We start from the raw sequence: 27,734 nt of genomic DNA, 5'->3' as shown, positions 1-27,734 counted from the left end.
CAAGCGCGCAGCTTTAACAGCTGATGTGATTCGCTCATAAAACTGAGCACCACTGTTTTACACCAACTCGGAACAGTTTCTATCACATGTGACTATGAAAGACCACCGAGCCAATCAGAGCAAACAGGGCGGGGCCCCTACGAGCATCTATAGGCTGCAGACAGGTGTACTTATTCGCAATGGCGCTCTGTAATGATCGCTTTCTGTTTTACTTTAAGGACTTCGTTAAAAACCCGATGTCGATGTGTCACGTGTTATTTGCTGTCAAACGTCGCACTGGAGTCAACGAGATCCATCTGCAGATACAGTCACACTCCATTGCTCTGTTGACTTCCATTCATAGGCATGCGAAAGAGAGAGAGATTGGAAACCCAAGCTTCTTTCATAAAATATACAATTCAACAATTAATCAAAAATAATAAAATATTTTTGAAAAACAAATATATTACATAGATTTAGAGAGCCATTTGTTGTGTTTGGGTCCAGTGTGAAATCACGGGTGTTTGAACACAACACACACAAACACACTTTTACATCACTGTGTGTACTACTGTGTCTGTGTGTGTGTGTGTGTGTTTAAGGTTTAATGTGACATAGAGACACTGAAGAGTTGCGATTATTAAGTCTAAACCCAGCGAGTAGAGGTTTAGTGAATGTGTGTGTGAATGTGTGTAAGTGTGTGAGTGTGTGTGTGTCAGAGAGACGCTGTAGAAGGACAGAGAGCCGCTCGACTGCGTCCAGAAACACTCCTACTCTCTTACAGGAGTCTCCAGGAGAAGAGATATCAGTGGAGTTATTATTGTGAAGAACAAAGTATCCGTAATCAGTGCAGATCAGACTCCAGGAGTTCAGATTACGTCCAAATTCACAGTTATTACTCTCTCCTTTCCTCTTGATGTCTTTATAACACACTGATATTTCAACAGCTCCACTCAACTCAATCTCCCAGAAACAGCGTCCAGTCAGAGTCTCTGAACACACAACCTGAAGTTCATCAAATCTGTCTGGATGATCAGGATATGGCTGTATCTCTTTCACTCTCGTCACCTTCCTGTTGTCTTCAGACAGAACGAGTCGAGTGTTTGCTGTGTTTGGGTCCAGTGTGAGATCACAGGCGTCTAAACACAACACAACACAACACACACATTATAAAACACACAATAAAAAAACTGTGTGTGTGTGTGTGTGTGTGTGTGTAAAAAACTTACATTTGTGGAGTCCTTCTGTGATCCTGATCTCACCTCTGTGATCCACACTACAACCCATTTAAATACATTTATTAAATCATGGACCAGTGGCATACAGCAGATCTTTACAATATTAATCATAATACTGTTGTTATGGGTATAATGCAAGCCAAAACTGTCACAGATTGCTGGATTGCTCCTGTCGATTGCTCGATTGCTCCTGTCTGCTGAGGCTCGATTGCTCCTGTCTGCTGAGAGGTTGGTTTGTTTGTAGCTGCGTGTAGCTTCGCTTTTCAATTTATCACCTCTTCTCTAACGATCAAATATAATTTAACTGTGTACATATCGTTGATACTATTAAATTAATCTAACTAATTAGACTGCTGTTAGTTCGCTCGCTTTAATCTAAAACTCGGCGTGAGTTAGTACTCGTTAGCCGATTCACTTTCGCTCCCACCCGCGTTTTCGCTACGATTGTGGTGAGGCTTTTTCCCCGCTCCTGTTCATTTGTTCCTCGCGCTGTTCGCTCCATTTTCACAAGCTCATCAAAACAAGAGTGGTAAGTGAATCCTTACGGTGAGTAAATGGCTTCTCCTGCATCGTCTCTTTGCACTGTCTGTCACATGTATAGCTTGTCCTTCTCTGTTAGCGATCAGGGATTCACGTGTGATAAATGCAGGAAATAGCTAGGCTGACAGAGAAGGTTTTAGAATTAGAGACACGTATCCAAACTTTAATTGAGGACAGTAAGAATGCGAGGGCTGTAGATACTGCTTTGGATGCGACTAGTACAGTGAATCATGTACATTGTTCGGTTCCAGCTTCAGAGCCCGTGCAGCAGGGCAATTGGGTGACCGTGAGGCGGGCTAGTCGCGGGTCAAAACACTGCTCATCCGCTCCGATCAGAACATCAAACAGGTTCTCCCCACTCAGTGACGCACCCACTGAGAAACCTGATCAAAGTGCCCTAGTAATTGGCGATTCTATTGTACGGAACGTGAAAATAGAGACACCAGCCACCATAGTCCAATGCTTACCGCAGCCAGAGCGCCTGACATCTTGTCAAATTTAAAAGTGCTGGCTAATGCTAAACGTAAATTTCGTAAGATTGTTATTCACGCCGGCGCTTAATGATGTTCGACTTCAGTCGGAGATCACTAAAAATAATATTAAAGAGGTGTGTGAATTTGCAAGCACGATGTCGGACAATGTAATCTGCTCTGGTCCCCTCCCTGCTTACCGGGTGATGAGATTCACAGCAGATTGCTGGGTCTCAATGGCTGGATGTCTAAGTGGTGCCCGCAGAACAACATAGGCTTTATAGACAATTGGATGAGTTTCTGGGGCAGACCTGACCTGTTGAAAAGAGATGGTCTTCACCCCTCTTGGGGTGGTGCCGCCTTCTATCTAGAAATATGGCATATAGTCTTATAGCTCCAACATGACCAACTAGTGCCCAGGTCAGGAAGCAGACAGACCGGCTAAACCGACTGCCTGCTAGCTGCCTCACGTCACAGAAGGCAGTTAATTCTCAGCACATAGAGACTCTTTCACCTAGATATCACACTATAGAGACTGTGTCTGTTCCCCGAATTAGAATATGCAGAGAACGCCCCAAACCTAATCAAAAGCAATAATTTAATTAATGTCCAACAAATTAAAACTACCTATAATTCAAATAAGCAAACGATAAAACTTGGCTCGCTAAATATTAGATCACTTTCCACAAAAGCACTTTATGTATATGATTTGATCAATGATCAGAAGCTAGATTTGCTTTGTTTGACAGAAACCTGGCTAAAACCAGATGATTATATTACTCTAAATGAATCTACCCCCCAAAATTATTTCTATAAAAATGAGCCACGTTTAAAAGGTAGAGGGGGAGGTGTTGCTACAATTTATAACAATATTCTTAGTACTTCTCAGAGGGCAGGCTTTAAATATAACTCATTTGAAGTTTTGGTGCTGCATATAACATTATCTACAGAATCATGTGCTAGTGATAAATCTTCTGTCATGTTTGTACTGGCTACTGTATACAGGCCACCAGGGCACAGCACAGATTTCATTAAAGAATTTGCTGATTTTCTAACTGAGTTAGTACTGGCATGCAGATAAAGTCTTAATTGTTGGCGATTTTAATATCCATGTTGATAATGAAAAAGACTCATTAGGATCAGCTTTCTTAGACATTTTAAACTCCATTGGGGTTAGACAACACGTCTCTGACCTACTCATTGTCAAAATCATACTCTAGATCTAATACTGTCACATGGAATAGATGTTAAAATGGTTGAAGTACTGCAGCAAAGTGATGACATTTCAGATCACTATCTAGTCTTGTGTGAACTCTGTATAGTTAAACCTGTAAACTCTGCACCTTATTACAAGTATGGTAGAACCATCACTTCCACCACAAAAGAAAGCTTTCTAAATAACCTTCCTGACTTATCTCAATTCCTTAGTTCATCCAATACGATGCAAAAACTTGATGATGTAACAGAAACTATGCACTCTCTTTTTCTAGCACTTTAGATACAGTTGCTCCTTTGCACTTAAAAAGATAAAAGAAAACAATCTGACTCCATGGTATAATGACAACACACGCACCCTAAAGAGAGCAGCCCGGAAAATGGAGCGCAGGTGGAGAAAACCAAATTAGAAGTATTTCAGATTGCCTGGCGGGAGAGTATGCTGTCATACAGAAAAGCATTAAAAATAGCAAGATCTGATTATTTTTCATCCCTTTTAGAAGAAAACAAACACAACCCCGGTATTTATTCAGTACAGTGACTAAATTAACAAAAATAAAGCATCAGCAGGTGCTAATATGCCCCAAGAGTATAGCTGCAATGAGTTCATGAATTTCTTTACTTCTAAGATTGATACCATCAGAGATAAAATTGTAACTATGCAGCCACAACTACAGTTTCACATCAGATAATGAGCTTTAGATCCCCTAAGGAAAAATTACACTCTTTCTCTATTATAGGAGAAGAAGACTTGTACAAACTTGTTAAATCATCTAAACCAGCAACATGTATGTTAGACCCTATTCCATCTAAACTATTAAAAGATCTGCTTCCAGAAGTCATAGATCCTATTTTGAACATTATTAATTCATCATTGTCATTAGGATATGTTCCCAAAACCTTTAAACTGGCTGTAGTTAAACCTCTCATTAAGAAACCACATCTTGATCCCAAAGACTTAGTAAATTACAGACTAATCTCTAATCTCCTTTTCTGTCAAAGATACTAGAAAGGGTAGTATCCTCACAACTGTATTCCTTTTAGAAAAAAATGGTGTCTGTGAGGATTTCCAACCAGGTTTTAGACCGTACTATAGTACTGAGACTGTTCTCATTAGAGTTACTAATGACCTGCTTCTATCATCTGATCGTGGTTTTATCTCGTTATTAGTGCTATTAGATCTTAGCGCAGCATTCGATACTATCGATCACAACATTCTCTTGGATAGACTAGAAAACTATGTTGGCATTAGAGGAAGCGCCTTTAGCATGGTTTACATCATATCTATCTGACCGCTATCAGTTTGTGGCATTAAATGAGGAGGTATCATATCGATCAAAAGTGAAATATGGAGTTCCTCAAGGCTCAGTGCTAGGACCGTTACTTTTCAACCTTTACATGTTACCTCTGGGAGATATTATCAGGAGTCATGGTGTTAGCTTTCACTGCTATGCTGATGATACTCAGCTCTATATTTCAGCGCAGCCTGGTGATACACACCAAATTGAGAATCTAACAGAATGCATAGTCGATATAAAAAGCTGGATGATGAGTAACTTCTAATGTTAAATTCTGAAAAACAGAGGTGCTAATAATTGACCTAAAAACCCCACATATAATAATCTAGAACACAGCCTATCACTTGATGGCTGCTCTGTTAATTCTTCATCATCAGTTAGGAACCTAGGTGTGCTGTTTGACCGCAATCTTTCCTTTGAAAATCATGTTTCTAGCATCTGTAAAACTGCGTTTTTCCATCTTAAAAATATATCTAAATTACGACCTATGCTTTCAACCTCTAATGCAGAAATATTAATTCATGCGTTTATGACCTCAAGGTTAGATTATTGCAATGCTTTATTGGGTGGTTGTTCTGCACGCTTAATAAACAAACTTCAGCTAGTCCAAAACGCAGCAGCCAGAGTCCTTACTAGAACTAGGAAGTATGATCACATTAGCCCAGTTCTGTCAACACTATCAAACATCGAATAGATTTTAAAATCCTATTAATTACCTATAAAGCCCTGAATGGTTTAGCTCCTCAATACTTGAGCGAGCTCTTATCACATTATAGTCCTGCACGTCCGCTGCGTGCTCTCAAAACTCTGGCCATTTGATAATACCTAGAATATCAAAATCAACTGCGGGCGGCAGATCATTTTCCTATCTAGCACCTAAACTCTGGAACAATCTCCTAACTCTGTTCGGGAAGCAGACACACTCTGCCAGTTTAAATCTAGATTAAAGACACATCTTTTAACTTAGCCTACACATAACACACCAACACACCTTTTATTATTCAAATCCGTTAAAGGATTTTAGGCTGCATTACTTAGATTTGCTGGAACCGGGAACACTACTCCTAAAATACGATGTACTTGTGACATCGTAAAAGAATGGCATCTACGCTAATATTAGTCCTGTTTCTTTCTCAATCTGTTTTCACAGTTTGTATCCAGACTAGATGGTGGATCAGCACCCAGAGATTATGTTCATCAGAGACCAGAAAACCTAGATGCGCCCGTGGACAGATCACCAGATCCTGATGCACACACACACACGCACACACTAAGTCATTTACACTACCTGACACAGCTGCGCTTAAAATTGAACTGGAGGTTAAGTGCTGGCGTCCGGTCAGAGGAGAACTGACCCCAACTGAGTCTGGTTTCTCCCAAGGTTTTTTTCTCCATTCTATATGCATGGGGTTTTGTTTCTTTGCCGCTGTCGCCTCTGGCTTGCTTGGTTGGGGACACTTAACTTCTAGTGACTATCGTTGAATTGACTACAGAGACCGTCTCTGCATTTAATAAGAAATTGGTCACTCTCGTCACTATATATCCCTGTCATTATACTGTACAGTGCTTTGATGCAACCTGTGTTGTTAAAAGCGCTATATAAATAAAAATGATTGATTGATTGATTGATTGACAATTATTTATGAGTTTCACAATTTGAAAACTTTTTCATTACTTTTTATGTTATTTTTTATTGAGATGCACCTGTATGAATATATAGGCTACATAATACTATTAACATGCTCACATGTGTTTTTGTTTGTTTTTTTAGTGATCAGAAACCTGCTCCACAGATGAATCGTGACACTTTCAATTGAGGGTCTTCAAACTGTTTACCTCTAGCAGCGCTGTACTAACATCAGATATTCAACTACACTGTTATTCTCTCTGATAAACAAGCTTGACTACTGATTATTGTTATTTTGTTTCTTGAATCAATGGAAAGAAGCAGCAAACACTTAGATATCAGGTATGGTTTACAGGTTTCACTTGTTGAACAGTTTTCAGGAAGAAGTCTGTTCATATCACTTTGATTAGATCAATATGCTCAATAATGTATCTGACTTTCAGTAAGTATGTTTTAATTATACTGTGTTGCAAATAAATTACAACTAATTTTAAAAAGCCTGTTTTCAATCTCCTCACGTTTTTTCTTACCTGCCCATAAATCACAGTCACTGATGGGCCATTATTAGAGAAGAGGCCCTTTGTCCCTCAGGTAAGAATCACTGAATCTGAATTTAAATCAATATATTGTTTTCTGTGAAGAAGTAAAATAAATATTACAGGCTACTAGACTGGTTAATCCAAAGTTTTGAGCAGAACTATTCAGTCTGAGATTTATGGCCTTATTTCAGCTACAAGTTTTTTTTGCCAAAATGTACAAACCACACATTTTTCTAAATAATGCAGACATGTACATCCACCTTCTTCACATATTAATGTAGCACAGTTTGTGCTGAATATAAAATAATTTAATGTTGACCAATAGTGTGTTATACAGACGTGGACAAAATTGTTGGTACCCTTTGGTCAATGAAAGAAAAACTCACAATGGTCACAGAAATAACTTTAATCTGACAAAAGTAATAATAAATAAAATTCTATAAATGTTAACCAATGAAAGTCAGACATTGTTTTTCAACCATGCTTCAACAGAATTATTAAAAAAATAAACTCATGAAACAGACCTGACAAAAATGATGGTACCCTAACTTAATATTTTGTTGCGCAACCTTTGAGGCAATCACTGCAATCAAACGCTTCCTGTAACTGTCAATGAGACTTCTGCACCTCTCAGCAGGTATTTTGGCCCACTCTCATGAGCAAACTGCTCCAGTTGTGTCCAGTTTGAAGGGTGCCTTTTCCAGACTGCATGTTTCAGCTCCTTCCAAAGATGCTCAATAGGATTGAGGTCAGGGCTCATAGAAGACCACTTTACAATAGTCCAATTTTTTTCCTCTTAGCCATTCTTGGGTGTTTTTAGCGGTGTGTTTTGGGTCATTGTCCTGTTGCAAGACCCATGACCTGCGACTGAGACCAAGCTTTCTGACACTGGCTAGTACATTTCTCTCTAGAATTCCTTGATAGTCTTGAGATTTCATTGTACCCTGCACAGATTCAAGACACCCTGTGCCAGACGCAGCAAAGCAGCCCCAGAACATAACAGAGCCTCCTCCATGTTTCACAGTAGGGACAGTGTTCTTTTCTTGATATGCTTCATTTTTTCGTCTGTGAACATACAGCTGATGTGCCTTGGCAAAAACTTCGATTTTTGTCTCATCTGTCCACAGGACATTCTCCCAGAAGCTTTGTGGCTTGTCAACATGTAGTTTGGCATATTCCAGTCTTGCTTTTTATGATTCGTTTTCAACAATGGTGTCCTCCTTGGTCGTCTCCCATGTAGTCCACTTTGGCTCAAACAACGACGGATGGTGCGATCTGACACTGATGTTCCTTGAGCATGAAGTTCACCTTGAATCTCTTTAGAAGTCTTTCTAGGCTCTTTTGTTACCATTCGGATTATCCGCCTCTTAGATTTGTCATCAATTTTCCTCCTGCGCCACGCCCAGGAGGTTGGCTACAGTCCCATGGATCTTAAACTTCTGAATAATATGTGCAACTGTAGTCACAGGAACATCTAGTTGCTTGGAGATGGTCTTATAGCCTTTACCTTTAACATGCTTGTCTATAATTTTCTTTCTGATCTCTTGAGACAACTCTTTCCTTTGCTTCCTCTGGTCCATGTCGAGTGTGGTACACACCATATCACCAAACAACACAGTGATTACCTGGAGCCATATATAGGCCCAATGGCTGATTACAAGGTTGTAGACACCTGTGATGCTAATTAGTGGACACACCTTGAATTAACATGTCCCTTTGGTCACATTATTTTCAGTGTTTTCTAGGGGTACCATCATTTTTGTCCATGCCTGTTTCGTGAGTTTATTTTTTTAAATAATTCTGTTGAAGCATGGTTGAAAAACAATGTCTGACTTTCATTGGTTAACATTTATAGAATTTTTATTTATTATTACTTTTGTCAGATAACAGTTATTTCTGTGACCATTGTGACTTTTCTTTCATTGACCGAAGGGTACCAACAATTTTGTCCACGTCTGTAAAAAGCACAAATGTCAGGGCTTGGCAAAACATCTAAAAGCCCTAAAATCACCTCGAACCCCAGAGGTTTAACCAAAGATACTTGGATCTCAGCGATATCCCTCTTAGTTCTTTTCACCTTCTACCTGAGAAGAAACTCTGAATCCACATGAGTCAGGACATCTTTGGACATCACTCTTCAAACCGAAAGAATTTAAGTGCAAGTTTGAAACCTTGGAACCATCAAGACTGTTATCTGAGCCTGCATATGAACCCTCACCAATGAGGCAATGCAAGTATCATATATTTAACTAACCTAAACAGAAGTTTAGTACTAGCTATAGACCTTGTTATAAATGGTGCTGATGGTTTACAGTGTGGTTAACTGACTCTCCATAGTTTTATTCTCTGCTTTTCCTGACCCAAATCATTTAACATCAATCATTCTTTGCACTTTATTGTGTATTTATGCTTGTGTGTTCAGTTTGTGTGTGAATTAGCGTTTAGATGTGCACAAACTACACAAGTTTCTTTCTTCTGCCTTGCAAATGAATGTCCCTTTACGATTTAAAACCTTGCTACATGCTTTGATGCATTGATACTGTAAGGCATTTTCTGTGGCCACAAAAATATCCTCTTAGATTTTATAAAAATTTAATCACCCTGTCTATTTAAAGCTGCTGTCTGTTTCTGATCCTGCCAAGTTTTGAGTTTCCTCTCTATGAAGCGCTTTTCCTGTGCCAACCTCTAACTTTGCCTTTTCCATGAGTTGAGAGGCTTTTTATTAATAAAAATACAAAATAAAGTGTCCAGGGAAAGTGTCCAACATAAAAGGGGGAACTGGTGTCCTCGTCGTGCTGCAGGGGGAGTGCAGGTAGGGCAGTGTTCCAGGGGGAAGGGTCCAGGTAAGAGGCGGAGTCCGGCAGCCGCATACACTCCCCTTTCTGGTCCGGGTGAGATGGGCGGCGGCTTCGTCCCCATGACTTCATCTGACATCCTTTGAACCACAATCAAAGGGGATGAACAGCCCACCATCCTGACCCATCGGCGGTAATGTGTGCAGTCGTCGCCGGAACTACGGGTCTGATGGCTCGCATCTCTGGCGGTATGAGGATTCCCTTAAGCACCCTTCCTGGACCCACGAGGACAGCAGCATGCATGCACGAGGGAAGAGACCGGTCTCATGAGGAGAAGTGCGCTCAGCATTTAACTGCGGCAGTGACGAGGCTTGATTCGCTTCAGGTGTGCCTCGTCACACATTGCCAGACCTGTCCAATACCATGCCCCTCCTCTCACACACACCCCCTCCGGTCAGAAGCCTAGTGAAGGGCGGCGGATAAAGAACGTGGCGATGATGACAATCAAGGGAAGAGGTAGCTGACTCGTCATACCACATTAACGACTTGTGTCTTAAAATACAATGTTGCAACTTCCGAGTGGGTCACAAGTGTGTATACTGTTTTTGGCAATGTAAAGTTACTTAATATGCATCCTGCTATGTTAGTGACAATGTTGTGATACAATATTTTATAAAGTTTAAATAAGGTGTGCACAGAAGTTTATGAATGTAATAATTCAAGATTAAGTAATAAGTGTGATGGAACAGCATTGTAGTCTTTTTAATAATTTAATATGATAGTCAAAGGAACGTTTTTTTTTTCCAGTAACCCAGCAGCCAGAATTTTACAGTTTTTTTTTATTTTTTTTGTTTTTACAATAACAGCATGCAAATAAGTTCAAATATCCATTCAACATCTATTCTCCTGTTTTATTGTTGTTTTATTATTGAACCTGACGTTATCACTTAAGCTGTGTCCTAACCAGCAGAATCTTTCAACTTTAAACACTTACTTTCTTAACAATAATGCATCACTGTATAAAGGTCTGTTTTTATTTGTTTGATACTTTGTGCATTTATAAAATAAAGAAAACAGATAGATATCGCTTTCTGCCATTTAAGTTTCCTTTCTGTGAAAAAATAAATAACAAAAATGAACTGAAACTCATCTTATATATCCTACGTTACCTGTTGCACCGTTTTTGCTCTTTTTTTGTCTTTTGTCTTTTTTTTTTTCTGGTCTGTCTAAGTACTCAATTCTCATTGGCTAGCAGGTATGCATTAAAATCAATCGCACTGCCTAGGTCCAGGAACTAAGTTATAGGAACTACAGGTAATTTCCCTTGGGCCGTTTTTCTGGTTGCATTCGCACTGCGAACTCAGAAGTTCCAGTGGCACTAGAGAAACCAATTACATGTGTTGTCAAAAACAGATCATTTGATGATCTACATGAAAGGGAAGTCATCGCATTGAGGTGTGTGAAGATTGCAGTTGACTGCTGGGTGGTATTCAAGCCTTTGTGCTCATTAAATCAATAGAAATCTTCACAAATATTTAGAAAAACGGTAACTACAACTCTGGCAACTTTCCAACAACTCGACTTCCTTTCGGATTTCATTTATTTTCCGTTGGTACTTCTCATTTTGAGCCAGTTCATCCTTGAATTCCTTCAAAGTTGCTTTAGGATTCATATTTCTTTGGATCTCCAATGTCAATTCAATGCCCTGGTGATTAAATTCAGCAACCTTGCGAAAATCATCTTCCAATAGTCTTCGTGATGTAAGAGACCCTAAATGAAGGCCGTTTAGATCCAAATGCAGGAAGTTTAATAACACTAGGCATTAACAACAAATCCAAAACACTAGGCAGAATTGTTAACCAGTAAAGAACAGGTAAGGGTTCCTCTGGTGGTTGTATGTATGGCTATCAGTCTTATTTGTCACAGATAATTAGAAAATATTTAACACACAGTTTAACACAGCTCAGAGGGACATAGAATGCTAACCCGCTTTTAAAAATGCTAAATGTTTTGATATTTGAAGTCTAAAACATTAAAATCAAATTCATAATAAAAGAATATTGTTAAAATTAAAATCAATACCCCAAGTAGGTGGCAGTCATTGCTAATAAGTTATTCATTGAGACTGAACTGAATCATGTAAACTATGTCAATGTCAGTTGAATTCATTTAGCACTATTAAACACGAACACATGATATTCCTGTGATTCTAACATTAATAAATGTTATAAATATAGGCTATACATTTTCTGCCTCCATATCTTAAATTATGTAATTATTCTACACATTTGAACAGACTGAATGTTGCAGTAAAAGAATACACTCATACAGAACTGACAATTAAGCAGACTTGACTTGACTTGACTAAACATTAATGCCATAATCATTATAATGAGAACTTTATAGAATTCTATAGTAAATCCTGTCCTTGTACATCTTTTAGAGCGCTGTTGAAAGCACATCATTAAGGGAGTGCTTTGTTTTGTTTTTTTCTTTTTTCTTTTCCTGTAAGGGGTAGGGTTAAGTGTAGGGTAATACCACATAGAGTTTGTACAGTATAAAAACCATTACTCCTATGCTCCCCGTAAACCAAAGTGTGTGTGTGTGTTTGTGTTTGCATGTGGACTCACATGCACATTTTATTTTAAATTTGTTTAAATTGCCAACTAAGTTTTCATTTATGTTCTAGCACTGGTACTTGTATTAGTATTTGTTTTTATATTTAAAAATTATATATTTTAAAAGATTGGCCAAATTGTATTATTTTTTAAATAATTATTAAGAATGAATGAAACATGCTCTTGTTTTAACTTTTTTTGACAAGAATTGACAAGAAGTGCTCAACAATTTCTTAATTGACATATAGGCTTGTCTTTATGATATGAATTTGCTCTGAGTAAAGTAACACGACTTCATTTGTTCCAAGGAAAATTAATTCCTATAACTACAATGTTTTTCTTTGATCATTCACCTACTGCAGCCATCAAACACAGCAACACTGACTGCTGCTTATGCTTTGATAAATTCTCCTAATTACTTGTGGAAGTCTATGGCTATAGCTTCACTTAGTAGTCGAAAGCTGCCAATGTAAATAGACTTACAGCACAACAAAAACACAATCTGTTTAAGTGATATACGGTATAATGCTCTCATAGACTCAGCAAAACAGTGTCTGGATAAGAGGTAAAAACGTGTTTCATTCAATAAACAGAAATATTTGCAGCATACATTATACAGTATAATTATTATTGTTAAACTTACTTGAGTTTTTCCAGATGATTGAGTGTTTGAGAGAGCAGCTTCACTCCTGAATCTCCTGGATGATTGTAGCTCAGATCCAGCTCTCTCAGGTGTGAGGGGTTTGAACCCAGAGCTGCAGACAGAGCAGCACAACCTTCTGCTGTCACCATACAGGCAGATAACCTACAAGGACAGTAAGTTGACTTAAAATTAGTGATCAACCAAGATCAACCTTGGGGATGAATTATAGTGGAGACAGAGAGCCATGCCTTCTCGTCCAACATTAGCGTGGGACCTAAAAAAGCACTTTTATGAATAATGGTCAAAAATTGCCATAAACACAGTCCTAAATGTTGTGGACAGCCTTCCCAGAAGAGTTGAATAAGTTATAGCTGCAATGGGTGGACTGACGTCATATTTAACCTTATGGATTAGGAATGGCATGTCACTTAAGCTTATATGCGAGTCAAGGCAGGTGAGCGAATACTTTTCAAACACTTTTGAATTTGCAATGGTTTGAACACCAACACAATTACAGCACCAACACTATAATATTCCATCTATTTTTGTGTGAAAATTTTTTAACATTTTTATGTTTTAATTTGTCCTACAACATGCCTTAGGCAGTGATTAAAATGCTCTGATTCTTTACAGGCTTACTGTTCGGTAACACTTTACAATAAGAATCCATTAATTAAAGTCTGTGTTTCAAGCTGAAACTGCCAAAAAATATATAGTGTGGTATTATTTTAGTTCTTGTCCTCTCATCTCTTATGCTGTGCTTGCATAATGTTATTTTACACAGACCTTACGTACCTCAGTATGTGGAGTTGACAGTTTGGACTCTTCAGTCCAGGACAGAGCAGCTTCACTCCTGAATCTTGCAGGTCATTGTTACTCAGATCCAGCTCTCTCAGTGAGTGTGATGATTTTAGAGCAGAAGAAACTATTTCACAGTGCTGATCAGTGAGATTACAGCCTGCCAAACTGAAAAAAGAGAACACTCTGGTTATAATCTGGCAAAGACTGATCTTCTCTGTCTTCCCTGCCACTCCGACTCTACAGCATGATTTCACCAACAATGACCCCAACAAGTTCGGTGAGAATTCTTGGTGCAGTCTTTGATGTCTGGTTGACCTTCTAACAACACACTGCAAAACCATTCATATGTGCTAGTTTGCATTAAAACTTTTGCACAACATTTTTAGGATAGACTGTAATTCTCTTATAGTTTGTACTAATCTGAAATGAAAAAAATTTATATTAGGAGGTTTTTCATCAGTTTATTTACATCATATAATTAATTTCTTTTTGAAATCTTGAATTGTAAGTCACTTTAGATATAAACATCAGCCAAACAAATAAATGTAAATGTAAATAATGCCCGCTGGGGTGCTTGTGTCCCTATTAAAATTAAAAACTTCCTTGGTTATCTAATGTCACTATAAAAGTAAAGATGGTTGACAATTTTCCTGGATTTACAAGCAAAATGTCTAGTCCATAAATTCAGATTAAACAGGAAAATTCAACATACTTGAGTTTGCCCATTAAGCAGTTTGGATGGTTGAGACTGCCAAAGAGTAGCTTCACTCCTGAATCTCCTAAGTGATTGTAGCTCAGATCCAGCTCTCTCAGGTGTGAGGTGTTTGAACACAGAGCTGAAGACAGAGCATCACAACCTTCTTCTTTCAACAAACAGGCAGACAATCTACAACAACAGTAGGTTTATGGTCTGGTTATGTTTATTTAGAGCTGCACCATTATTTGTTAATTAAATTCAAACACCCACACAATCTTATTCCTGAAAGCATGTTTTGTTGCTGCCCATGTTAATGAGTCGGAGAGCCATCATTGCAATTGTGATGTGTGTCATTCACTAATATGGACAGTGACACATGCTACTCATGCTCCACTGACGCTTATGATGTAAAATACATTCAAATCAGCTACTTAACCAGAAAGAGTAATGCAAACAGTCTTTAACTACACTTCATTATTTCAGATACAGATATTTAAATAACAGAAGGATTAGTATAAAACTTCAAAGATTCATATAAACGATTCTTGTTTACAGTCATTGGCATAACAGTCATGACAGCAACCAGTGCATGCCCCCTGAACTGCACTATGGTTATGAAGCACATACAGACACACAGAGCTCATGTCTAGAAAGAGAACCCATATAAGCAAATGTGTGCTTAATTTACTTAATTTTGACCAAATAAAACCAGTATCCTATCAGTTTCTTACATTAAATTGAACCCTTATCTCTCTAACACACAAGCATTCCTCTCTAAAAGTCAAGAAAGCCTTTTAAAAAGTGTGATGAGCATTAACATTACTGGTTATAGTAGAAAGTGATTAAAGGCCTGTTCACACCAAGCATGACAGCTAAGGTTATAAAGATAACAATACAGTTCTAAAAGTCATTGCCATTATTAAAGAATAGTAGTCCACAGCTACGATAATGGCACAGAGATGCAGCTTGAGTTCCTAAAAAGGAATATCTCCACATTACGTAAGGAACAAAACACTGGTTCTCCTTGCCACACTCCCGGAATCCTAGTTGGCATTTACTTCTTGCCAGAGACTGACGCCGGTATCTGCACACATGCTTTTAAGCTTTCTGGTCTCTAACGTCACCTGCCCTGATGTCTCACCAATCCATTGGACAAATTACACAGCGGATTCAGAGTGTGGTTAGTATGCATCTTATTCCTTCGAGGAACCATTTGAGCATAAAAAAAATTCTGACGATAAATTTAAGTGTTATTGAATGAAAAATTGGTCTCTGTAAGAAAATAAACATTATTGACAATATTAGTACCTTTTCACAACCTGTTTTTTAATGTTGGAAGTAGTGGTCATTGCTGCAGTTCACGGGCATTAATTACTCACATATAATGGCATATAATGAGTTTAGTTTAACAATGTAGAACAGAAGCCTTTCTTCTGTGCATCTTGCTTCTTCATGACTGAAAGTCTTGCATCTGCAATTATTAACATTAAAACGGAAAAAACACAAACAAAAAAAAACTATGTGAAACAAACCTCAACACGTTGAGTTTACAGTTTGGACTCTTCAGACCAGCAGCAAGCAGTTTCCCTCCAGAATCCTGCAGGTGATTGTTACTCAGGTCCAGCTGTCTCAGAGGGGAATTTGATAACTGTAAAGCTGAAGCCACGATTTCACAGTGCTGATCAGAGAGATCACAGTCTAAAAATCTGAAAAAGCAAGGACTAAGGTAAAAGGCATGATACTATGCTGATGTCCCCACCAGACCAAAAGATTTACTTATTTACGTGCTTCTGAAACCTCTCCTGGGGACTCTCATTACTGTATATACTTAAGTCTTTCAATCAATCACACTCAATTCTTGCAATATCTACTAATAAGATGTGTTGAATGAGGAGACACCCAAAATGTGCAGTGCTGACATACCCATGACAGATTTGAGAAGTCTCTTGTCTCTTCCAAAATTCAAATAATAACCTGATTTAACTAAACGATATTATGTACAACTTGGCTGTAATTTACAAGTAAATCTTAAAAGGGTCATATGACGTGATTTCTATTTTTTCTTTTCTTTAGTGCGTTATAATGATTTATTCTACAACATTATATACTTGTGTGCTTGTGGTATTTGGCCAATCACAATACACTGCATGAGATGGAAAATCAGATCTGACTGTGCTTGTCAGAAGAAGGAGCTTTGTACGATCTGGCAAAATGAGCCAGAGGTTGCAACATTCCATTTTAAGATACAGTCCGAAAATGTGCAAAAACATTGTCTGTTTTTTGTATTTTTAAATTCAAAAATAATCTATCAAAATAGTCCAAAAAAACCAAACAATCAAACAAACAAAAACATAATTGCATTGATTACTTGAGATTAGAAACATCACTTAGCATGTATGCTCATGAACAGAAACAATAATATAACACATCAAACTTCCATCCCAGCTTGTGGTAAACTTATTTTCACACTTACACAGCTTTTCTGCAGTTCCTCACAGCAGGTACCAGTCTCCATCTGCCCTCTTCTGATTTGATGTTGTATTTATTGAGGTCTAGCTCATCCAGCACCTCCTCTGACATCAGGATTATGTTTGCCAAAGTTGAGCATTGAACAGGAGTAAGATCTTCTCTTTTGTTTCACAGTTTAAAAATGCCTGCATTTCTTCAAACACTGACTTATCCTTCATCTCAATCAAGCAGTGTGTCAGGTTTATCCACCTTTCAGGACTGACATTGTATTGTTGACTTTGTTTGAGGTTGTTGATTATTTTCTTGATGCTCTCTGGGTTGTTCTCGGTGTGTATCAGTACATCCTGTAAGAGTCTCTGATTGGACTCCAGTGAGATGCCATGAAGAAATCGAAGGAAAAGATCCAGGTGTCCATTTTTACTCTCCAAGGCTTTATTTATTGCACCCTTCAGACACAAATCCAGAGGAACATTTTCACACTGAGTCTCTGTCAGGAACATTTTCAGAACCTCACTGATTTTGTGTAAGCAGCAGTAAAGCACATACAGTGCTGCAAAAAACTCTTGAAAGCTTAGATGCACAAAGCTGTAAACCTTCCTGTGATATATCACAGACTCCTCCCTAAAGATCTCAGTACAGATCCCAGAATACACTGAGGCCTCAGTGACATCTATGCCGCTCTCAGTCAGGTCTTCCTCATAAAACATCACATTGCCCTTCATCAGCTGATTGAAAGCCAGTTCAGCAAGTTTCACAATCACTTTTGTGTTGGACTGCAGGAGTTTCTCTGGATGTCTTTTTTCATACTTCTGGTTCCTCATGTTTGTTTGAATGATCAGGAAGTAGATGTACATTTCAGTCAGAGTTTGAGGTATTTCTGCACTTAGATCTTGTTTCAGGATGTTTTGAAGCACAGTGGCTGAGATCCAGCAGAAGACTGGGATGTGACACATGATGTGGAGACTTTTTGCTCTTCTGATGTTTGAGATGATTCTGCTGGCTTGATGCTTGTCACTGATTCTCTTCCTGAAATATTCCTCCTTCTGAGGGTCATTGAATCCCAATTTCTGTCACACGGTTAATGTAGTTGAAGGGGATCTGATTGGCTGCTGCTGGTCTGGTGGTGATCCAGATGAGAACAGAGGGAAGCAGATCTCCTTTCATGAGGTTTGACATCAACAGACCAACTGATGAAATCTCAGTCACATCAGAAACTTTCTGACTATCTGAAAATATTAGTGAGATTCTGCTTTCATCCAGACCATCAAAGATGAACACAACTTTACATTCCTCATAAATCTTTGAGTCCAGATACTGAAGTTCAGGATAAAAGTCCAGCAGAAGTCTGTGAAGACTGTACTGATGATCTTTAATCAGGTTCAGTTCTCTAAATGTAAGCACAAACATGAAATCTACATCCTGATTGGCTTTTCCTCGGCCCAGTCCAGAATGAACTTCTGCACAGAGACAGTTTTTCCAATTCCAGCGATGCCTTTAGTAAGAACAGTCTTGATTTTGCCTTTCTTCTCTCTTCTCAACTCCTTATTTCCTGGTTTGGGTGAAAGATTGAAGATGTCATTGCAATTTACTGGAGTGTCTTGGAGTGTCCTGTAACTTTTCTCCATCTGTAGCACCTCATGTTCTTCATTCACTCCTTCACTCTCTCCCTCTATGATGTATAGCTGTGTGTAAATTCTGTTCAGGAGGGTTTGATTCTTTTGTAGTCTGATTCCCTCAAACAAGCTCTCATACTTGTTCTTCATGCTGGTTTTGTGCTGGGTTTTGACTTTCCGAAGATCATCAAGCACTGGTTGACGACAATCGAGCTGCTGAGATGTTTCTGTGTCATGATGACTAAAGTGACAGTGACAGTATGGTGACATGCAGTTTTGACAGGACACATATCTGATGTGATCAGCTCTCAAACCACTGAAAATATATTAAGATTTTATCAAAACAGAGAAAACATTTAAGTGTCTCGAATATTAAATAATCTTATCTGAACTCACAACATAACCACATTTAGAAACATGTTTTTAATACATAGATTATGAATTATTTTGGTCAGCAGACCCTTACTCATCCTTAATTATTGTGTAAAAATATAACACATACATACAAGTGCTGGTCATATAATTAAAATATCATAAAAAGTAGATTTTTTCACTAATTCCATTCAAAAAGTGAAATATATATATAAATATATATACTATATTTATTCATTACACAAAGACCGATATATTTCAAATGTTTATTTCTTTTCATTTTGATGATTATAACTGACAACTAATGAAAATCCCAAATTCAGTATTTCAGAAAATTTGAATATTACTTAAGACCAATACAAAGAAAGGATTTTTAGAAATCTTGGCCTACTGAAAAGTATGAGCATGAAAGGTATGAACATGCACAGCATTCATTGCTTAATTGGTGCTCCTTTTGCATAAGTCTATGGCACTGCTCAGTTGTTGTGAGAGCCAAGGTTGCTCTGATAGTGGCCTTCAGCTCTTCTGCATTCCTGGGTCTGGTATAACGCATCTTCCTCTTTACAATACCCCACAGATTCAGGTCAGGCGAGTTTGCTTGTCAATTAAGAACAGGGATACCACGGTCCTTCAACCAGGTAGCAGTCCTGTTGGAAAAAGGAATCTGCATTTCCATAAAGGTGGTCAGCAGCAGGAAGCATGAACCAACACCAGCAGATGACATGGCACCCCAAATCATCACTGACTGTGGAAACTTTACACTGAACCTTAAGCAATGTGGACTCTGTGCCTCTCCTCTCTTCCTCCAGACTCTGTGGCCCAAATTTCCAAATGAAATAAAAAAAATTCCTTTCATCAGGAAACTTTTAACCATTTAGCAGCAGTCCAGTCTTTAGCCCAGGCGAGGCGCTTTTGTTTGTTTGTTCTGTACTGCATCTCCCATACTCCTATGAAATCTAATTGTCTGACCACCACCAATTGTCTGTTATCTATTTATTAGCAATAGCCTTTATATACTCCAATCTTTTTGTTTCATGTTGCTGCAATGTTTAATGTTACCCAGTGTCTTGCTTCTCTGGCTCTGATTTTGAACTCTGACTTTGAACGTGCTGCAAAAGGATCTTTTGTTTGAGTGTACAAGATCCAGCAGTTTTTCCTGTTTTTATTATTTCTCTTCTGAATTCACGATTTCTCCTCTCACCATAGTGAAGGAGTAAGTGGCTTGGCTGCAACAACTGTTGTCCCAAAGTCAACTAGGAGAGGAGATGGGGCCTTCGCCCAGTTCATCTGGACAATAGCAGCATGGCTGGGCTATGAAGACGAGGCTCTCAAGAAACTCTTTAGCTCATGTCTGGATGACAATTTGCCTCAGTCAGAGATTCAGAATTCAGAATTATTGACATTTGGGGTATTTGTAAAGTACTTGGGCCATTCAGAATTGTAGGCAACACCTGGTCTCTCTAAACCCTTCCATAGAGACCTTCCTATTAATTCTGACCGAGTGACTCCTACTGAATAGCTAAGGACAAGAAGAAGCTAGATGGCATCTGGTCTCGATTCCAGAAGTGGAACAGCCAATCTCTCCCAGGCTCCTTGCCTTTCCAGGCCCACCCAGTATCCTTGTACTACCAGCTCCACATAATCTACATGCTTTGCTGACCCTATTAAGGCTTCCTGTTTTCGCTCCTGTCCAGGAATCCTCAGAGTCCACCTCTGAATCCACTCTCAAGAGCCCAGAGTCCACACATGAACCTGCTCTAGTCTGAGAGTTCTTAGAATCTTCTCCAGAGCCCATTCCAGCCTGGAAGCCCACTCCTGAACCCTCTCCTGCCGTTCCTCTTGCTCTCCCGGCTTACCCCTTGCCTCCTGCTCTGCCGCCTCCTGCCCTACCGGCGCCCCCCAGGCCCTCAACTCTGTCAGTCCCATCCAGGAATTCCTTACTGCCATTGTTCCTGGGTACATTACATGGATCTGGCCCACTGTCCATCCCTCGGATCACCTCTCTCTCACTCCTAAACCACAGACAATGCCAGAGGCATCTTACCTGGGCTAAGGTGAAGAACTAGACTGTTGAGCAAGTTGCATGAAGTGTTACGTTTCTATGATTATTTGGGGTGCAATAACATTTGCCAGCTTTGGTCCTTTGTGTTTTTTGAAAACCTGCACACACTGCCAAAAGCACCAAAAGTTGTTTAAATGGGTATGGTGTTCGTGTGCATGACTGACTAGAAATCTCATTAGACTTATAGTCAAGAGAAAAATAAGAAAAAAAGACCAAAAAATGCAGATGACCAGATGAAAAAGATGAAGGCCACTGTCAAAGAAACCTGGGCTTCCATACCACTTCAGCAGTGCCAAAAACTGATTTAAAGCAAAAGGACCCCCTGCCAAGTATTGAGTACAAATATAGAAAATATAGTAGTTTAGCAGGCCAATTCAGAAGCTGTACATATATACTATACCATGTCTATATGGTCGCACATGATTTTGGATAATTATGGTAATAAACATTTCTGCATTTCTCATATTTTGCTATATTTCTGTTGTTTGACCACTACCTATTCACAACAATATTACGGTTTCATGTCTACTTTGTTGATCGCTTGTTTGACCCCATTATCTGATAAGTTATTCCGTCCATGTGACAGACTATATTTTGTAAACTGCTGCTGTCACATGAAAACTGGAAATGCTAAAACCCCTCATGGCAAGAACAGACAGAGATGAGGTTAACTGAAGTAAGATTCTTTGTTTCGTTTAAGAGATCATGCAGGTGTGTAACTGTGTTAAAACAGTTAAGTGACTAAAAAAAATACATCCAACTTCATGATACTCACACAGGGTCAAAAGTCTCAGCAGGCCCATCAGTGAGATTAGGGGGGTGAGGCATGGAGATGTTACTTTTCATGGACACACTGCTATATCCAGGAGGTGCTGCTCTCTGAGTGACAGCATCACTGAGATTAGGGGGGTGAGGCATGGAGATGTTACTTTTCATAGACACACTGCTATATCCAGGAGGTGCTGCTCTCTGAGTGTCAACATCACTGAGATTAGGGGGGTGAGGCATGGAGATGTTACTATTCATGGACACACTGCTATATCCAGGAGGTGCTGCTCTCTGAGTGACAGCATCACTGAGATTAGGGGGGTGAGGCATGGAGATGTTACTCTTTATGGACACACAGCTGAATTCTGGAGATGTTGCTCTCTGAGTGTCAACATCACTGAGATTAGGGGGGTGAGGCATGGAGATGTTACTTTTCATAGACACACAGCTGAATTCTGGAGATGCTGCTTGTTGAGTGTAAACATGAGCACCCTCCTCTCTCTCCTTATAAACACTCATTTCACAGACTGTTCTGCTTCTCTTTTTTCCCCTAGATGAAAGACTTCAGGCCTGTACATAGAAACAGAGAAAATACACTGAGTCCACCATTATCAGCTTGTAATACTATAGCATCAGCAGCTTGGTTGCCGCTAATCTTGCTTACACTGCTAATACTGCTAATATTTTCACACATTACCACAGTTTTAGTCACCGTTCTCAAAAGACTCCATCATTCAGCATGTCAGTGGCATGTTAGCTGCAGGTAAAGTGCACACTGTTTCTCTGTTGCCTCTGTTCTCAATGTTTCTGCACAGTTATGCATGATCATCGCCACTGTCATTCTGTATTTTTTCAAAAATGTTTTACAACTAATTCACCAATTCACTATCTCAACAAATGAGAATACTTCATAAGACCAATAATTTAAAAAAAAAAGAAAAAAAAAACATTTTCATTGAATTATTGGTCTTCTGAAAATTATATTCATTTACTGTACACACATTGACTACTTGGTAGAGGCTCCTTTTGCTTTAATTACTGCCTCAATTCGACAATGAATTGGAAACTTAACACTGGATTTCAAGCAACTTGGGCTATGAGCTTCTCCACTCTTAGTTTCCAAATGAAATACAGCTTGCTCTCATCTGAAAAGAGGACTTTAAACCACTGGGCAACAGTCCAATACACAAACTGAAATAAACAAGCTTTTCCATGGCATTTTAATTTATTGAGATGCACCTGTTTGCTGCAGTAGCTATAGTCTACACTGACTAAAAAGTGACTGATAAAGCGACCTGGAAATAATTTGAAATTTGTTAGCACGTCATAAATGGCACACGCCAGCAGTTTTCTGTCAGGGATTTGTCCCACCTGGCAGCTCGCTTCCGTGTAGACGTGGTGTTAAATTGGCTTAGCTTTTTTTTGCAGAACTAATCATTGTCTAGATTATGTACATATTAGGGCTGTGACAGTGGCTGTAACAATCACCTCACCGCGGTTGTCTATTGCTATCGGCGGTAGTTCACATGACATCACATGCTCTAATGTTAATACACAAGTTTCTATTACATTGCCATGTATGGCGTTTCCTTTGTAATCTAACTCATACATACAACAAACTTATTTTGGGCCGGACAGAACATGAGCTCTAAGACGTATAAACAGTAAGGAGTTATTAGTATGATCATGAACACGATTGCTTGTGCTCGTATGATAAACATTGGGTTGTCACTGTGTTACCCGTCTGCAATCTTTTCTCTCTTGGTTCACAGTTGCAGGGAATTTGACTTTGTGTCTTTTGTTGTGAAATTTGCAGAATCATATTTTTTCCTATGCTGGTTACAGTCACGCACATCAGGAAAGTGCTTTAAGTGAAACAATATTAGCTACTTTTTCACCATCAAGCTGAATAGTTCTCTTTGTATCAGTGCGGGTCAGTACGGTTCTGGTTTCATTTTCCTCTGTGGGGCTGATAACGGATCTCTTTGGAATTCGATTCAAATACATAAGTCGTTGCCGCAGTAACACAAAGGAGGTGAGAATAACCACAACATTATGGAGTGTAAACTAAACCTATCTTAACAGTCTACTCAGAGTTATGAGATTCAAATGAATGACAATCAGCTGACGTGTAATTACAGTTACTTATAGTTAGTAGAATGTCTAAAGAGGACTGTCAGAATAAAAAGTAACTGTATGGCATTCTTACGTTTTGGAGAAAAAAGCTGGTCTGTCCCTAAAGTACTGTGATACTTCCCAATTAAATCATAAAATATGTGTCAGAATACCATGACAACATTTTTCCTTGTTTCGTCTTACCCTATTAATGACTGAAGACTTGTTAACACGTTTTATCTATGATGAATTGTTCATTAAAGAATCACAAAAATCTTGTGCTACGAGCATTGTCCTTTGTCCTACAGGCTACAGAGGAAGTTATTTCACACAACTACTCGGAGCTTGTGGTTTTGAACACGGACTGTGAAAAGGCCTATTGGGCTACTTAATTTTTGTTTCTATCCATTCATAACTTCTACTAGCAAAAAGGGAACCCCCAAAAAAAAAAACAACAGCTTTAGGCTGACTAGACTAGACGTGACAAAGCAACTGTTGCAAAACATATTATTATTTTATATGTATTTTATGTTTGTGTGTGTGTAATATATGTTCATTTATTTATTCATATTGTTCAAATTGTATTATTTGTTGGGAAGTATTTTATGCATAAGGAAAAGAAAATATCTAAATAGCAGCCTTCTTTTCCACATTTTGATGCATTCCATAAATGTAATATTTTTCCTCTGTATTTTTATTATATTATTATCTAATTGTATTCGTTTTTAGTTAATGTTATCTGTATTATTTTATTATTATCTTTACTATTTATTGTTTGCATGCGAAGCTCTTCAAGGTGTGGTGTTGTTTTTGTTCCTTTTCTGGAAAACGATTTTTTTTTACCGGTTCCGTCCCTGAATGTTTGCATAATTACATGCTTGACATCCGGACTAAGGGGACCAGTCATCCGGTTTTGCCACATTTTAAACTGCGTTTGTTGTGTAAAGTTTGTTTCTTTTTATCGCTGTATAATGAACTGTTGTCATGTTTTCTGTCAGATTTTAGGCGCGCAAAGGCTTCACGCGCTACATACTTTTGCAGTAAAGTACATTACGGACGCCTCTTGGTCCATGATGGTCTTTAGTCCAAAATATTACGAGTTTAGCCTGAAGCCCCTGCGCTTCTCGTCCACCTTTTAGTTTCTACCGTGATAGAAACTCAGAGAAAATAGAACCGCTCGAGTTCGACATAAACATCTGTTTAAACGCAAAGCTTCTCACAGTAACAGCTATTCTAGCTTTGAAACCTTTTAAGAAACCTACCCGTGAAAACAATTATTAGATAATCCTCCGCACCTGCTTCTCTGAAAAGATCACTTTGTCTTTCACTTTAAGGACTTCCGCTAAAACGTAACGCTGTTGTGTCACGTGCCATTCGCTATTGCGCACCTCTCTGGAGCAAACAGGTTCAATTACTGCTTGATATTGACGCAAATATAGAAGTAGAATTTTTGCGCTCCTCGAACAGAGAATTATCCTTAATAAAAAAAGAGAGAGACAGCAAGAGAGAATGAATAGTGAAGTGCTAAGTTAAATTAAATTGTTATTGTGGACATTTAATAGCCTACCATTTACGTAATAAATTGTTATGATTCATACTATATTATAATCATTGAATATATTTACCATTGCCACACTTCTGAACAGGTCTTTGGATATCTTTATTGTCTTTTCCAGAACCTTCATTATATATTCAGTGATGGAAACTGGACCTGAGCTGATTTCTCTCTCCAACTGATTAGCTTTTTTTATCTAGTAAATAAAGACATTACAGACACATTTATTGTTTAAATAGCTTGTGCTGTGGATCATTCCAGAGAAGAAATGATAAAAGCATCACAATGACACAGGATGACGGATGTGAGCTCTTACCCAGGCTGACAGAGATCAGATGTTGACAAGAATGTATTTTGTAACGTGAATATGTACTGTCATCTTTTTCCATTGGTTATTTTCTTTTATTGGGATACATTTTTTATTGCTTTTGGATAAAGGGGTCATATGCAGTTGTATACAAATACTTCTTCAACAGATATCAAAACAGACCGATCCTCTGAAACCCTCCCACCCAGCCTCAGCGGTCCCCTTAGTCCAAGCCACTTTGACAATGAAACCGCAGCCAATAAAACAAATCACCTGTGAATATGTCCTTTGTAAATAAAGTCTGTCCACAGGTCAAGATGTCTAGGACATGGCACCTGAGGTGAACCACTAGCAGAAGAACAGCAAATGAGCACTTAAAAACAAAGCCCCGTAGACAGTCGGTGTGTTCAAGTCATGTCAGATACATTGTATTTATGAGTTAAACGCACATGAGCGACAGCACAGAGTCGTTATCATGCACTCAAAAAAATATTTAACCCCAAAAGTTAAAACTTTCAATTTTCCATCCAATTAATTCACATAAAGTTAATGCAAAAATGAACAATTGCTTAAGCTTCACCCGTTCATGTTCAGTTAATGTAAATGAATTAAATTTTATGATAACCAATGAACTGGGATTTATGCTTGTTTAATACATAAAATTTATTTATTTTCAATAAGTTATTGTTACTTGCTTTATATAGTCACCTTACAATTTCTTACTTGTATTAAATGAATAGTTTTTAAACATTTATTGTAATCGCTCCATCAGTCAAAAGTTACATTCAATCTGACCAAAAAATAGAAGACATACTGCAGTGCTTGACAAATAAAGCCAGCTGTTTTCTAAAGTTTTATGAATCCTTCAAACACAGCCTTTCAGTGGTTATGTTTTTAGTTTTTTACTTAAAATTTTAGTGTGCCTTCTAGTAACAGGGATCAGCAAGGAACCATACTTAAACATCAAACATTAATTTCACATTTTCAGGGTAACACTGTAATATGATAAACACTGTGCTTTCTCCTACAACACAAAACACAAATATATCAAGTTTTAAACACTTTTTTTTATTCATACAACAGGTTTTCACATTTCAGCATTTAGGTCTGCAACACGTGTCTTACTCACAGCAGAGGGGTGTACTGCATATCTACACAAGGATGCCTGAACCTAGCCCCAAAATATCCATGTTTGAGAATGTTTCAATAACTCATACCTACTGGATACTTACATTGCCACATTCCCAAATATCACATACCTAAAAGTAAAAAAAAAGAATGTGAGAACATTAACGCTTTTACCACGTAAGTGAACAAGTAAACTTTAGTGTGAACAGACTATAGTTCAATAAAACAACTCTTACTGTAATGAAGTGAGTGCTCCAAACTGGAGACAATGTGGAAAGTCACAATGATCAGGTCTCTGAAATAGTAAAGATGACATATAATTTGTGTTTTTTTAATGAAATCACAACTTTGCAACCTTTTGTATGCTCATATAACTAAATGTCAAAAGACCGAAAAGATGACTGATTGACCTTAAACAGATGTGGAATGATGTCACTGTGTTTCTGTAAAATTAAAAACGACATAAAAATGACATGACGTTACATGAAAAGACTTTTAACATGACATGATCCTACAAACTTTTACATGTTGGTGTCGAGTGTGTTTCTACAACTATTCATCATATTTGTAAAGCATATTTATAGAAAAGCAAAAGCTAATGTTACGGTGGCTAATCTATTATTTTTAAGTCTTGCCAAAAAGATTAGTATAGTCTACCACATATATCTTAAAATGATTCAAGTTTCAGATCATTGATGACAGATTAGTTTTTAGCCGAAATCCTTTGAACGTTGCACGTTCTGTTTGCTTCGAGATAAAAAACTAAACAAAACACGCAAGTGTAATCTGATTAAAGTTAAATGCAAAACTGATGCACATACTCAAACGATAGTGACGTTACATGTTAGCAAGGGCGGAAAATATCTAACGTTAACTTAGTTCATT

At 38.2% G+C, this 27,734-nt stretch overlaps 1 pseudogene; it reads right to left on the bottom strand.

Annotated features, from left to right (window-relative positions):
- Window positions 1–232: 232 nt before the first annotated feature.
- Window positions 233–25,203, bottom strand: LOC122334566 (annotated as a pseudogene).
- Window positions 25,204–27,734: the final 2,531 nt, after the last annotated feature.

Source organism: Puntigrus tetrazona, chromosome 3 (genome assembly GCF_018831695.1).
Source record: "Puntigrus tetrazona isolate hp1 chromosome 3, ASM1883169v1, whole genome shotgun sequence".
Lineage (NCBI taxonomy): Eukaryota > Metazoa > Chordata > Actinopteri > Cypriniformes > Cyprinidae > Puntigrus > Puntigrus tetrazona.
Note: the sequence above shows the minus strand (reverse complement) of the source record. Positions and strands in the feature narration are given on the sequence as shown.